The 15,481-nt window shown below is 37.9% G+C and overlaps 1 pseudogene; it reads left to right on the top strand.

Moving 5' to 3' along the window:
• Nucleotides 1-1,551: 1,551 nt before the first annotated feature.
• On the top strand, nucleotides 1,552-2,038 carry LOC122684792 (annotated as a pseudogene).
• Nucleotides 2,039-15,481: the final 13,443 nt, after the last annotated feature.

The following is a 15,481-nucleotide window of genomic DNA, read 5'->3' as shown; positions in this document are numbered from 1 at the left end:
TCTTTCCCAGTGTTTCACATGTATTATCTCATCTGACCTTCACCTTCACCCTAAGAGAGACAGGACAAGCATAATTATTTCAGTTGTAAAGATAAGGAAATCAAGGGCTAGGAAGTTTAATTGATTTTCCAAAGAGACATAACTAGTGTCATTATCAGCATTCCTTTTAAAGGTGTGGTCATCCTCACATTGAAACATTCTTACCAAATGGAGACGATTTCTTGGTTGAACAATATTTATAGACGTTATCTTGATTTATTTAGGGTAGTGTTGATGAAATAGGCTACAACCTCTTTGAAGACACTGAATAGACATTTTATTAATATTTTTGTTTGGGCAATCCTCTATAATGCCCTCCTTCCTCCTCCTATCTTTTATTCTATGGAGACACACTGGGATCTGGGATCTGGGATCATTTGCTACAGTGCTTGCACCTGAACAAATGTCTTCTCAAGCAACAAAATACAAAGACACTATAAGGGACTGAAAATAACTGTGTGCATGAGCAGTTGGGGCAAATTATGGACAAGATACAAAAAAAAAACAAACACTGAGCTACCATTTCTCAAAATCCAGGAACAAAACCAGGGTATTGCATGTGCCCTCTGCACATAACACCACCAAAGGGGTGGGCAAACCACCTAAGCTGTCCCTCTGGCCTGCCCCTGGACTCATCCCCTATCTTCATCATATATAAGGAAACCAGCTTGCCTCTGTCTTGGGAAATAAGCAAGGGAAACTGTTACTTGTTTCTGCTCCCCACTACTGCAACAGGGACCCCAATAAAACTTTTCTTAATTTTTTTGTCTGGCCTTTTATCAATTTCTATTGATTAACGAAGGCCAAGAACCCTGGTCAATAACACAACCACTGGAGTCTATTTCAGGTCCTTTGTGAGCCCTGAAGCCTTGTCTGGCTTCTCAAATCTACTTTATTCAACACCTTCTCTGAATTCTTTTAGCATTGCAACAGAAACGATTTCTGAAGAGCTAATTTTTTTATTTTGGATTTACTAATTAAGATATATGCTGGATCTTGATGTAAAGAAGAAAGAGTAATGCCTTGTTACCCGTCCAGCAAGGCAACTCACTGCTACAGGATCTAGGGCATGTTTTGTTGGAGTTTCCCAACACAATGGAGCTCTAAAGGGAAAAGATCTGCTCTGTATATGGAGTGAAGAATATAAAGACATTCAACAATTCTTTTATGTACCTTTTAGCCTACCATCTAATATTTCACTTGCCTCACTATTATAATCCCAACTAGAATGCTTCAGGCTGGAAGGATTCCCAACCAAGAAAGTATCCCGAGTCTACTGGTTAGGACAAGCATAGGGAAGGAAAAATTATTTAACACAGAATAAAGTAACCATCAGCTATCTACCCCCTAAAGGATAAACCTACCTGGGAGAAGAATAGTTTTCAAGGGCAGCAATTTGCTAAGTTTTTCATAAGAATTCCTTGGGGGAGCCAGGGGGGCCGGCCCGGAGGCCCGGGACCCGGCCCGCCGCCCAGTGCCCGCCGCGCAGCTCCCCGCTCGCATCCGCGCGCCTCGCTCCTCTCCGACATGGCAAAAGTATCCAGCCCTACGGAGACTGAACATGCATCGAGTCTCTGATTGCTGTTTTCCAAAAGCATGCTGGAAGGGATGGTAACAACAGCAAACTCTCCAAGGCCGAGTTCCTAATCTTCATGAATACAGAGCTGGGTGCCTTCACAAAGAACCAGAAGGACCCTGGTGTCCTTGACCGCATGATGAAGAGATTGGACCTCAACTCTGATGGGCAGCTAGATTTCCAAGAATTTCTTAATCTTATTGGTGGCCTGGCCATTGCTTGCCATGAATCCTTTATTAAGTCCGCCTCTGGCCCTAAGTAAACTGGAGGAACCTGTGGGCCTACCCTCCAGACCCACTCCCTTTCTTTCCAGCCTCTCAGCTATCTGCTCTTCACAGCCCCCACATACCCTGAGCCCAGCACACCCACCTACCCAGGCAGGCCACTCCTGTTAGTAATAAAACAATATTGTTTTTTAAAACAAAAACAAAAACAAAAAAGAATTCCTTGGAAGTGAAGAGTGTTTGTTTGCATTGTTAAATCCCGATATATTTATACAAATCATTCACATTGTCATTTTTCATTTGACTACCATCCTGTGCCAGATCCTCACATTGGTTGAGGATGAGGATAGGGTTAAGAAGTGGAGTGGGGGTGAACATAAAAAAATTTTTTTTAAATGCACAGTCCCTGTCCTTTCATTTTAATTTGGAGACAGGCATGTGCAAGGAGGTATATTTCTTCACGGAGAAATATCAACAACCTCAAATGTGCAGAAGTTGCCACTCTAATAAAGGAAAATGAAGAGGAACTAAAAAGTCTCTTGATGAGGGTAAAAGAGAAGAGTAGAAAAGCTGGCCTGAACTCAACAATCAAAAAACTAAGATCATGGCATCCAGTCCCATCACTTCAAGGCAAATAGATGGGGAAAAACTGGAAATGGTAGCATATTTCAATTTCTTGGGCTCCAAGATAACTGTGGATGGTGACTGCAGCCATGAAATTAAGAGATGCTTGCTCCTTGGAAGGAAAACCATGACAAACCTAGACAGTGTGTTAAGAAGCAGAGACATCACTTTGCCAGCAAAGGTCCATAAAGTCAAAGCTATGGTTTTTCTGGTAGTCATGCATGGATGTGAGAGTTAGACCATAAAGACAGCTGAGTGCCAAAGAAATTATGCTTCCAAATTGTGGTGTCGGAGAAGTCTTGAGAGTCCCTTGGACTGCTGGGAGATCAAACCAGTCCATCCTAAAAGAAATCAGTCCTGAATATTCATTGGAAACACTGATGCTGAAGCTGGAGCTACAGTTGTTTGGCCACCTGAAGCAAACAGCTGACTCATTAAAATTGAGGGCAGGAGGAGAAGGGGGCAGCAGAGAATGAGACGGTTGGATGGCATCACTGACTCAATGGACATGAGTCTGAGCAAACTCCAGGAGATAGTGAAGGACAGGGAAGACTGGTGTGCTGCAGCTCCTATGGTTGTAAAGAGTCAGACACAACTTAGTGACTAAACAACAACATATGCAAGGGATGTAGTTAAATAACAATGGAAGTTAGGATATGATCTAGGGCTAAAGAATTGTATGAGGGATTCTATTAAACTTAGAAATCAAACTGGCATCTTCAGGGAAAGCTTCTTGAAGAAAGTTGAACTGATTTGACACTGAAGAACAGGTTGAATTTGGCCTGTCAGGAAGTTAGGGAAATCCATACTCACCCAGTAGCTACTGTAAGCCAGAAGCCAACCCTTGTAAACAAGGCAGTTTCCAATATAACATATTGTTTTTCCTCTTTTGTGACCCTAAATGACATCTTTATGCTCATTAGTACCAAATGAGCCAATCAGTCCAGTTATGTGGGACATAGAAGACCCTGTCTCTGCCCTCACAGTATTTACTATATAATTAGTCAGAAAACGTGAGGGTTAAGAGAAGGAAGGAAATGCTTTCAAGGGCAAAGTGATTTGCGGGGTGTGGGGAGAGTGGCTATCTACAGGGATCAGCCTCATAGGTAATTACCCAATCCCCTTTCCTATTTGTCACAGCAGATGTGGCCTTGGCCTCAAGTTGTAAATTGCCTGAAAGATGCTTCCTGTTGTCATTCTCTGCGGTTGTCCTCTTTCACGTTAAGAACAACTGTTCTCTACCCTATCCACATACTGGAAAACAGTTGTAATTAATGTATATAATTTTAATTGAGAAAAATGTCAGTCCAGGCTTAGAGGCTGCCTGGTTTAGGAGAAAGAAGATGGATAATATTTTTCCATTTGTAAAGTGAGAATGGTAACTGATCCTTATTGAGGAAGAAGAAATACTATATTTACAAATTAAAGATTTCTTCAAAAGCAACAGTGACTCATATTTATTAAGCACATACTAGGTGTCTAGATTTATGCTACAAATTGAAATGTGCACAAAAAGATTAAAAAGGGATAAAGAACAAGAATAAACTATAATTTCTAAACTTGCAATTGATTTTGCAAAATAACAATAAAAAAGTGACAATAATAATCTTATAAACTCTGTGCGATGCCTATATTTTTTTATTTCCTATACTAAATTCTATATGTACTAAAATTTTGCAACTTAAGTTTGCAATCCAAACTCTTCATGAACATTCAACTAGAAAAGAAATATACAGGGATTATTTCACTCTTGGTGGTAGTAAAATATTATGTTTGGAGGAAACATTGGATATTTATAAACCATGATCATTTGTAAACAAATATGGTAAAATTATTTTTGTTGAGAATAGAGGGACTAAGATGTCGGTTCTGTACAAAATTAATCTAAGACATGTAGTAAATAAATGGAAAATTGGTTCTATGTCACTAACTTTAATTCTTACCCATAAATGGCAAATTCCCATTTTCTAGCATTATCTATTTAATGTTTGTAGAGGTTTTTAGCTTACCTTGTACCTTCACATTCGATATCTATACCCATATCTTTGAAACAATAGTAATAGTACTTCTATTACTTTAGATACTACATAAATTCCTTAGCTTCAAATTCTCTATGAATAATACTGAGGGAATGATTAGCTTACTATTTTAAAGAATAATATGAAATTATATATTAATATATAAAGTTTATAGCCATTCTTGACATATTATAAGAACATGATGATCATGGAAATATATCAGCTATCTTTTATTCTACCTTATACACACATTATTGAGATAACCTCTTACTGCTTTCTCTTATTTCAAAGTTTTCCATCATCAGTAGATCCTGAACCCTCTCACCAGATGAACACTTCTAAGTTAATGCTTTGCTCATATGATTTGCCTGTTTAGAAAACTTCTCTGTGTTGCTTTCAGGATGAGTGTTAGCATTTTTTGAAGTCATTAATAATGTATCCTTAGGATATTTAGCTAACCTTACTTCTTAAAAATCCTTTATACAATAGCATATCTGAATTCCTGCTTCTGCTTGTTTCTGCCACATTAACAAAAATAACAACAAAATTCATCACATCACATTTAGCCTTCCTCCTCCCCACCTCCTTTCCTCCAAAAGAAGGACATAGTTTTATCTCTTGAGAGGATTATTATAATTTTACTGAAGGTCAAGACTAAAATAAGCCTAAGCCTAAGCACATATGAGATAGAAAACAGTGCAAGTTAGCCAGATTCATGCATATATTAACAATCAAATATTGTTGAATGCTTACTATGTTAACTTATGCAGATCAGATGCTCACTACATTTGGCATTCATATATTGAAGTGATTCTCAGGATGAGAAAGGAAAAGAGGGTAGAGGAAAGTTAAGACCTAAATAAAGCTTGTAAAATATATAGATTGTACACTGACAGGAGAGAGTTAAAAGTCAAGAAGGTAGAGAAGAGGATATATGTACCAAATATAATAAATCCAATTCTTTTTTTTTTTAATTGAGATATAGAAAAGACAATCCCTTTAACAAGTGGTGCTGGGAAAACTGGTCGGCCACTTGTAAAAGAATGAAACTAGAACACTTTCTAACACCATACACAAAAATAAACTCAAAATGGATTAAAGATCTAAACATAAGAGCAGAAACTATAAAACTCCTAGAGAAAAATATAGGCAAAACACTGTCTGAAATAAATCACAGCAGGATCCTCTATGACCCACCTCCCAGAGTAATGGAAATAAAAGCAAAAATAAACAAATGGGACCTAATTAAACTTAAAAGCTTTTGCTTAAGTTTTTTTGCTTAAAAGCTAAAAAAACTTAAAATCTTTTGCACAACAAAGGAAACTATAAGCAAGGTGAAACGACAGTCTTCAGAATGGGAGAAAATAATAGCAAATGAAGCAACTGAAAAAGAATTAACCTCAAAAATATACAAGCAGCTCCTGCAGCTCGATTCCAGAAAAATAAATGACCCAATCAAAAAATGGGCCAAAGAACTAAACAGACATTTCTCCAAAGAAGACATACAGATGGCTAACAAACACATGAAAAGATGCTCAACATCACTCATTATCAGAGAAATGCAAATCAAAACCACAATGAGGTACCATTACATGCCAGTCAGAATGGCTGCTATCCAAAAGTCTACAAGCAATTAATGCTGGAGAGGGTGTGGAGAAAAGGGAACCCTCTTACACTGTTGGTGGGAATGCAAACTAGTACAGCCACTATGGAGAACAGTGTGGAGATTCCTTAAAAAACTGGAAATAGAACTGCTATATGACCCAGGAATCCCACTCCTGGGCATATACACTGAGGAAACCCGGATTGAAAGAGACGCATGTACCCCAATGTTCATCGTAGCACCGTTTATAATAGCCAGGACATGGAAGCAACCTAGATGTCCATCAGCAGGTGAATGGATAAGAAAGCTGTGTCCACACTGAGGAAACCAGATCTGAAAGAGACACGTGCACCCCAATGTTCATCGCAGCACTGTTTATAATAGCCAGGACATGGAAGCAGCCTAGATGCCCATCAGCAGATGAATGGATAAGGAGGCTGTGGTACATATACACCATGGAATATTACTCAGCCATTAAAAAGAATTCATTTGAATCAGTTCTAATGAGATGGATGAAACTGGAGCCCATTATACAGAGTGAAGTAAGCCAGAAAGAAAAAGAACATTACAGCATACTAACACATATATATGGAATTTAGAAAGATGGTAATGATAACCCTATATGCAAAACAGAAAAAGAGACACAGAAGTACAGAACAGACTTTTGAACTCTGTGGGAGAAGGTGAGGGTGGGATGTTTCAAAAGAACAGCATGTATACCATCTATGGTGAAACAGATCACCAGCCCAGGTGGGATGCATGAGACAAGTGCTCCGGCCTGGTGCACTGTGAAGACCCAGAGGAATCGGGTGGAGAGGGAGGTGGGAGGAGGGATCGGGATGTGTAATACATGTAAATCTATGGCTGATTCATATCAATGTATGACAAAACCCACTGAAAAAAATAATAAATAAATAAAGGAAAAAAAAAAAAAGAAAGCTGTGTCCATATACACAGTGGAATATTACTCATCCATTAAAAAGAATACATTTGAATCAGTTCTAATGAGGTGGATGAAACTGGAGTCTATTATACAGAGTGAAGTAAGTCAGAAAGAAAAACACCAATACAGTATACCAACGCATGTATATGGAGTTTAGAAAGATGGTAACAATGACGATCTTGCGATACAGCAAATGCGATACAGCAAAAGAGGCACAGATGTAAAGAACAGTCTTTTGAACTCTGCGGGAGAAGACGAGGGTGGGATGATTTGAGAGAATAGCAGTGAAACATGTATATCATCATATGTGAAACAGATCGCCAGTCCAGGTTCGATGCATGAGACAGGGTGATCAGCGCTGGTGCACTGGGATGGCCCTGAGGGATGGGATGGGGAGGAAGGTGGGAGGGGGGTTCAGGATAGGGAATACATGTACGCCCATGGCTTATTCATGTCAATGTATGGCAAAACCACTACAATATTGTAAAGTAATTAGCCTCCAATTAAAATAAATAAATTACCCTTGGGCCCTCCGGTGTAATAAACTGCACTCCACTATCAAAAAATAAATAAATAAATAAAATAAAATAAATAAATTTCAAAAAACCAAAATAAATAAATAAATTGAGGTATAATTGACAGACAACATTATATTCATTTTAGTTGTATGACATGATACAATATTATTGTGTTAGTCACTCAGTCGGGTCTGACTCTCTGTGACCCCACTGACTGTAGCCCACCAGGCTCCTCCATGGAGGAAGAATGGAATTCTCCAGGCGAGAATACTGGAGTGGGTTGCCCCTAGCTTCTCCAGGGGATCTTCCTGAACCAGGGATCAAACCTGGGTCTCCTGCAATACAGGCAGATTCTTTACCATCTGAGCCACCAGGGAAGCAATTTGTATTGTGAATTGATCATCACAAGGTTAATCAACATCTGTTACAATACTTAGTTAAATTTTTTTTCCCCTAATGGCTTTTAAGATCTTGTCCCTAGCAACTTTCAAATATACAATACAGTATTATTAACCACAGTCACCAAACTGTACATTGTATCCCTATCACTTATTTATTTTATAACTGGAAGTTTTTACCTTTTGACTCCCTTGGCTCTTTTCCCCCATCCTTCACCCTCCATCTCTGACAACTACCGATACGTTCTCTGTATCTATAAGTTTGGGGGTTTGGTTGTTTTTAAAATTCTCCATATAAAGATTGTACAGTATTTGTCTTTCTCTGTCTGACTTATCTTACTTAAGTTCCAATCATGTTGTTGTAAATGTAGGACTTACTCATTTTTTTAAATTATATATATATATAATTTTATATATAAAATTATAAACTATATATAATTATATATAGAGAGAGAGATTACATTTTCTTTATCCATTAATCCATCAATGAACACTTAGATTGTTTCTGTATCTTGACTACTGTAAATAAGGCTGCAATAAACATAGAAGTGTATATATCTTTTTGAGTTAGTGTTTTCATTTTCTTTGGATAAATACCCAGAAGTGAAATTCCTGGATCATATGGTAGTTCTATATTTAGTTTTTTGAGAACTCTCCATACTGTTTTTATTTCCCATAGTGGCTGCACCAGTCTACATTTCCACCGTGCTTTTGAGTTGTATGTGTTCTATATAACTATTTTGGATATATGATTTGCAAACATTTTCTCTTGTTTATAAATTGCTTTTTCATTTTCTTGATGGTTTCTCTGCTGTGCTCTCAGTTCTTTTCATTGTCACAGACAAAACTCTAGTCTGCATAACAAACATCTCTCCTTCAGGACACTGCATAGATCAAATATGTCCCCTCCCACTACTGCCACCCGTGCAGTCCATTCTCCACATAACACACAGAATGGCTTCTACAAAAGTGGAAAACCTAACTTAACATCTACTACTCTCCCTACCAGCATTGAATACAGCTCATGCTCCTTCTTTTGTTTTATAAGTTCCAGGTAATCGAAACCTGGGCTTTGCAGGTGGTGCTAGTGGTAAAGAACTCATCTGCCAATGCAGGAGACATAAGGGACACAGGTTCGATACCCTGGGTAAGGAAGGTCCCCTGGAGGAGGGCATGGCAACCCACTCCAATATTCTTGCCTGGAGAATCCCATGGACAGAGGAACCTGGAGGGCTACAGTCTATAGGGTTGCAAAGCGTCAGACACGACTGAAGTGACTTAGCACACAAACATACTTCCCTTCACCACAACCACCTATTATCAATAGGTTGGCTTTGCTATGAGCTAGAGGAGCAGACACAAGTTTGATTTAGCAACACAGGTGCACAATTGTTCTCTTGTTTTGAAATTTATTCTACAAACATCTTCATGGCTAACTCTTTCATTATTTTGTTCTTATCCAGAGATGCCACGTCTTCTGACAGTCCTTTCCTGCTTACTAAGGCTAGAAACTAATCAATCAGAAAACTAATCAAACTGATCACATGGATCACAGCCTTGTCTAACTCAATGAAACTATGAGCCAAACTGTATAAGACTACCCAAGAAGGACAGAGATCTGACAAAACATGGCCCACTGGAGAAGGCAATGGCAAACCAAACCACTTCAGTATTCTTGCCTTGAGAACTCCATGAACAGTATGAAAAGGCAAAAAGATACGACACTATGAAAGATGAACTCCCCAGGTCGGAAGGTACCCAAAATGCTACTGGAGAACAGTGGAGAAATAACTCCAGAAAGAATGAAGAGATGGAGCCAAGGTGAAAGCAACGCCCAGTTGTGGATGTGACTGGTGAAGGAAGTAAAGTCCAATGCTGTAAAGAATAATATTGCATAGGAACCTGGAATGTTAGGTCCATGAATCAAGGTAAATTGGAAGTGGTCAAACAGGAGATGGCAAAAGTGAACATTGACATTTTAGGAATCAGTGAACTAAAATGGACTAGAACGGACAAATTTAATTCAGATGAACATTATATCTACTACTGTGGGCAAGAAACCCTTAGAAGAAATGGAGTAGCCATCATAGTCAACAAAAGAATCCGAAATGCCGTACTTGGATGCAGTCTCAAAAACAACAGAATGATCTCTGTTTCCAAGGCAAACCATTCAACACCACAGTAATCCAAGTCTATGCCGCGACAAGTAATACTGAAGAAGCTGAATTTGAACAGTTCTATAAAGACCTACAAGACCTTCTAGAACTAACACCCAAAAAAGATGTGCTTTTCCTTATAGGGGACTGGAATGCAAAAGTAGGAAGTAAAGAGATACCTGGAGAAACAGGCAAATTTGGCCTTGGAGTACAGAATGAAGCAGGGCAATGGCTAATACAGTTTTACCAAAAGAATGCACTGGTCATAGCAAACACTCTCTTCCAACAACACAAGAGAAGACTCTACACATGGACACCACCAGAAGGTCAACATCAAAATCAGATTGATTATATTCTTTGCAGCCAAAGGTGAAGAAGCTCTATACAGTCAGCAAAAAGAAGAGAGTTGAAAAAGCAAGAAAGTTACAGAAAAATATCTACTTCTTCTTTATTGACTACACCAAAGCCTCTGACTATGTGGATCACAAGAAACTTTGGAAAATTCTTCAAGGGTTGGGAATACCAGACCACCTTACCTGCTGTCTGAGACATCTGTATGCAAGTCAAGAAGAAACAGAACCAGACATGGAAAAACCGACTGGTTCCAAATTGGGAAAGGAGTATATCAAGGCTGTATATTGTTATCCTGCTTATTTAACTTATATGCAGAGTACATCATGTGAGATCCTGGGCTGTATGAAGCAAAAACTGGAATCAAGATTGCCAGGAGAAATATCAATAACCTCAAAGGTGCAGATGACACCACCCTTATGGCAGAAAGTGAAGAAGAACTAAAGAGACTTTTGATGAAAGTGAAAGAGGAGAGAGAAAAAGCTGGCTTAAAACTCAACATTCAAAAAGCTATGATCATGGCATCTGGTCCCATCGTTTCATGGCAAATAGATGGGGATACAATAGAAACAGTGAGAGACTTTATTTTGGGGGGCTCCAAAATCACTGTAGATGGTGAGGGCAACCGTGAAATCAAAAGACACTTGCTCTTTGGAAGAAAAGTTATGATCAACCTAGCAGCATATTAAAAACCAGAGACATTACTTTGTCAGCAAAGGTCCATATAGTCAAAGCAGTCATGTAAAGAAAGCTGAGCGCCGAAGAATTGATGCTTTTGAACTGTGGTGTTGAAGAAGACCCTTGAGAGTTCCTTGGACAGCAAGGAGATCCAACCACTTAATCCTAAAGGAAATCAGTCCTGAATATTCATTAGAAGGACTGATGCTGAAGCTGAAGCTCCAATACTTTGGCCACCTGATGCGAAGAACTGACTCATTTGAAAAGACCCTGATGCTGGGAAAGATTGAAGGCAGGAGGAGAAGGGGATGACAGAGGATGAGACGGTTGGATGGCATCACTGACTTGATGGACATGAGTTTGAGCAGCTCCAAGAGTTGGTGATGGACAGGGAAGCCTGGAGTGCTGCTGCAGTCTATGGGGTCGCAAAGACTCAGACACGACTGAGCAACTGAACTGAACTGAAGGCTAGAACAACAATCTCCCCTAATGTCACTCTCTATCAGCCCATTCTAGTTTATCTTCTTTGTAATACCTTTTCATTTTTTCTCCACATTTTTCTTATTTACTTGTTCATAAAGCACAGTTGTCACTCTGTATCCATGGGGAATTGGTTCCAGTTCTCCTGGATACCAAAATCTGCAGATACTCAAGTGCCTTATATAACCTGTTTCAGTATTTGCATATAACCTATGCAATCTTCCTGAATTCTTCAAATCATTTCTAGATTATTTATAATATCTACTACAATGTAAACATCTATATAATAAAATAATGCAAATACTATATAAATAGTTGTGTGTACAATATAAATGCTATGTAAATAATTTCTAAAAAGTGGCAAATTTTGCTTTTTGAAGTTCCTGGAATTAAAAAAATATTTTTGATCTGCAATTGTTTGAATCCACAAATGTGGAAACACTGGATATGGATGACATGCTTTAATTACTAGTGTCTCCTAAAATTAATCTCCCTATGTGGTGAATTGCTAATGAATCCACCTGCCAATGCAGGAGACCCAAGAGACATGGGTTCAATCTCTGGGTCTGGAAGATCCCCTGGAGAAGGGAATGGCAACCCACTCCACTATTCTTACCTGGAAAATTCCATGGACAGTGAAGCCTGGAAGCTACAGTTTACAGGGTCTCAAAGAGTTGGACACAACTATGCATGCACACATACATGCAGCTAAAGTGAAAGCTCTTCAGGGACAAGAACTATTTTTATTTTGTCCACACCTGTTTTCTTAGAGCCTAGAAAAGACCCTGCCTAACAGCTGGTTTGTGTTCAATAAAATATTGAACTGGAGTTCAATATTGCCCACTCTTGTGGGCAAGTGTGTGTGTGTGAATCTGGGCTCTGAAAAGAATGGAGAAAGAAAGTTTCAGGGACAGAGAAGAAAAAAGAGTTGTTGGACAAGAATGTCACAAGGTGATCAAACTTGATGCAGGAGTATCAGGAAATAGAATTTATATATTCTCTCTCTGAAGATATATATATATATATATATATTCTTTTTTATGTATTTATATTAATTTATATATCTCATATATTTTTCATCTATCTACACACATATATGTTATACATACCCAGAGCAAAGTTGGGTTGAAATGGCTGTTTAATATAGCTGAGGAGATGTATATGAAACATACTAAGGACACATGTGAATTTTGCTGGTGAATGAGAATATGTTTCAACATACAGTAGAGAGCCATTTTGAGTTCCTGAATATAGGAAAGGGTGGAGTCACAAGAGGAGTTTCTACTAAAGACTAACAAATGGGTTCAGGGACTTCTAATTATTATTCCAATGGCACTATAATATTAACCAAAATGTCAGGCTCTGAAGTCACATATGCCAGGGTTTGAATTTTGTCCCTTCCACTGAAGACTGCAAATAAAGACAAGTTACTTAACCTCTCTAAGCCTTAGTCTCATTTTTTAGATGTAGGGAAAAAATAACATCTACTACATAGAGTAGTTGCAGGAGTAAAATAATATGTGTCAAAAGTATTCCCTGATAGCTGGGCTTCACTGACAGCTCAGCTAGTAAAGAATCAGCCTGCAATGTAGGCAACACCAGTTTGATTCCTGGGTTGGGAAGATCCACTAGAGAAGGGATAGGCTACCCATTCCAATATTCCTGGGCTTCCCTGGTGGCTTAGCTGGTAAAGAATTTGCCTACAATGCGGGAGACCTGGGTTCGATCTCTGGGTTGGGAAGATTCCCCAGCGAAGGAAACAGTTACCCATGCCAGTATTCTGGCCTGGAGAATTCCATGGACTGTATAGTCCATGGGTCACAAAGAGTTGGACACAACTGAGTGACTTTTTAAAAAAGTATTTAGCAGAGATTCTAGCACTTAGTAAATATTCAGTGAAAGATAACAATTTTTATTCTTATGTGAAAACAATATTTTAGGGCATCTGCTTTGGTAGGTGGAGCAGAAAGAAAATATTTGAGCTAAGAGCAATTAAAAATATTTTTCTTTCAGGAATCCAGACATGGGGCTTAAAGTGTTTGTCTGGATGTTGGATATTGAAAATGGAAGACAAATGATGGAATTCAGAAACAGTGTGAAACTAAAAACAACTGGTCAAAATTCAAGCTAAATTTTGAAAGCCTAGTGGTGATGCCATTAGCTGAAATGGAAAATCTGAGAATGTTTAGATTATGAATTATCATGAAAGTGTTTGTCACCATTGTGTTGCCTACTAGATTACGATGTTCTGGAAGAGCTGACTTTGAAATGCATCACCAATTTACAAATAAAGGTATTAACAACAACAACAAAAAAAAAAACCTTCTAGAGTCTTATTCCATGTACTGTTATTTGAAGAACTGAGAAGCAATTCTCTCTGTCTTGTCAAAAGCTAGTGCTATAGAAAATGGTGACAGTTCTCGGAAACTTCTGCACAAATTCTTTGATTAGATCTTTTAGGTCTGGTTCTTTCTTTTGGCCAAGATTTACACTAGCCAATCAGTATAAAGACTGGAAATTTTGTTTATATAATTTGTTTCAAATCTGATTTATTTCTTAAATCATAAAAACACTGAAGGAATTTTATATCCATTATCTGAGAAATTTTATATTTAAAATTATATTCTTATTTATTAAGGAGTTATTTTATAGTAATGTGTCTTTTTTAAAAAACATGCAAAGTCAGGGTAAAAGAACAATTTATTTATGTGCAATTTTGACAAATTATACCCCCTTTGATCTTTATCATATTCCTATAATTTTCAAATAAGTTTGTACTTTATGTCAATCTTGCAACATGGAAATGATTTTTGATTGGTTAGGACATACTAAGCTACAGTAATAAATAGCTTCTCAAATTTCAGTGGATTACATGTTAACCACTTCTAGGGCTAATATTTAGGTTGGCAGGATGATTGTTTTCTACCCAATCATTCAGGAACTCAGGTTAATGGCAACTCTGTCACCTTTAACCCATGGTTTCTAGAACTATTCTGATATCATTTTTCCAAAAAGACATACACATCTGTCAACAGGCACAGGAAAAGATGCTCAATATCACTAATCATCAGGAAAATGTAAATTAAAACCACTGTGAAGTATCACCTCACATCTGCCACAATGGCTATTATCAAGAGGACGACTATCAAGTATTGGCAAGGATGTGGAGAAAAAGGAGCCTTGTGCACTGCTGGTGGAAATGTAATTTGGTGCATCCACTGTGGAAAATAGTGTGGAAGATTCTCAAAAATGTAAAAATAGAACTATCTTATGATCCAGTAATTCCAGTTCTGGATATTTATCAAAGAAAATAAAAACACTAATTTGAAATGATACTTGAACCCTTCTGTTCATTCCAGCATTATTTACATATAATAAATAAATAAAGAGCAATAAATTTATAATAGGAGCAAATAAATTTATTTTTATAAATAAATAATTCTATATAACATATAAATAATATATGTATAATGTAATATTGCTGTTTATATGCTAAGTCATGTCTGACTCTTTTGTGACCCCATATACTGTAGCCTGCCAGGCTTCTCTGTCCATGGGATTCTCAAGGCAAGAATACTGGAAGAGGTTGCCAGGCCCTCCTCCAGGTAAGTGAAGCCAGTCAAAGACAAATATTATATGATCTCACATGTGGAATCTAAAAAAACAAAACAAAGGAACAAACATAACCAAACAGAAACAGAGGACATAAATACAGAATAAATAGGCGTTTGTCAGAGGAGAGGAGGCCAGGTGGTAGGAGTGAAATAAGTGAAGGAGATTAAGAGGTACAAACTTCTGTTATGAAATAAATGAGTCACATGTCTCTTTCTTTCATTTGTTCTTGTCAGTAAAATAACTCTTCTTCCACTCTTT

The sequence above is a fragment of the Cervus elaphus genome, chromosome 27, assembly GCF_910594005.1.
Source record: "Cervus elaphus chromosome 27, mCerEla1.1, whole genome shotgun sequence".
Classification (NCBI taxonomy): domain Eukaryota; kingdom Metazoa; phylum Chordata; class Mammalia; order Artiodactyla; family Cervidae; genus Cervus; species Cervus elaphus.
This window is presented reverse-complemented; position numbering and strand designations above follow the sequence as displayed.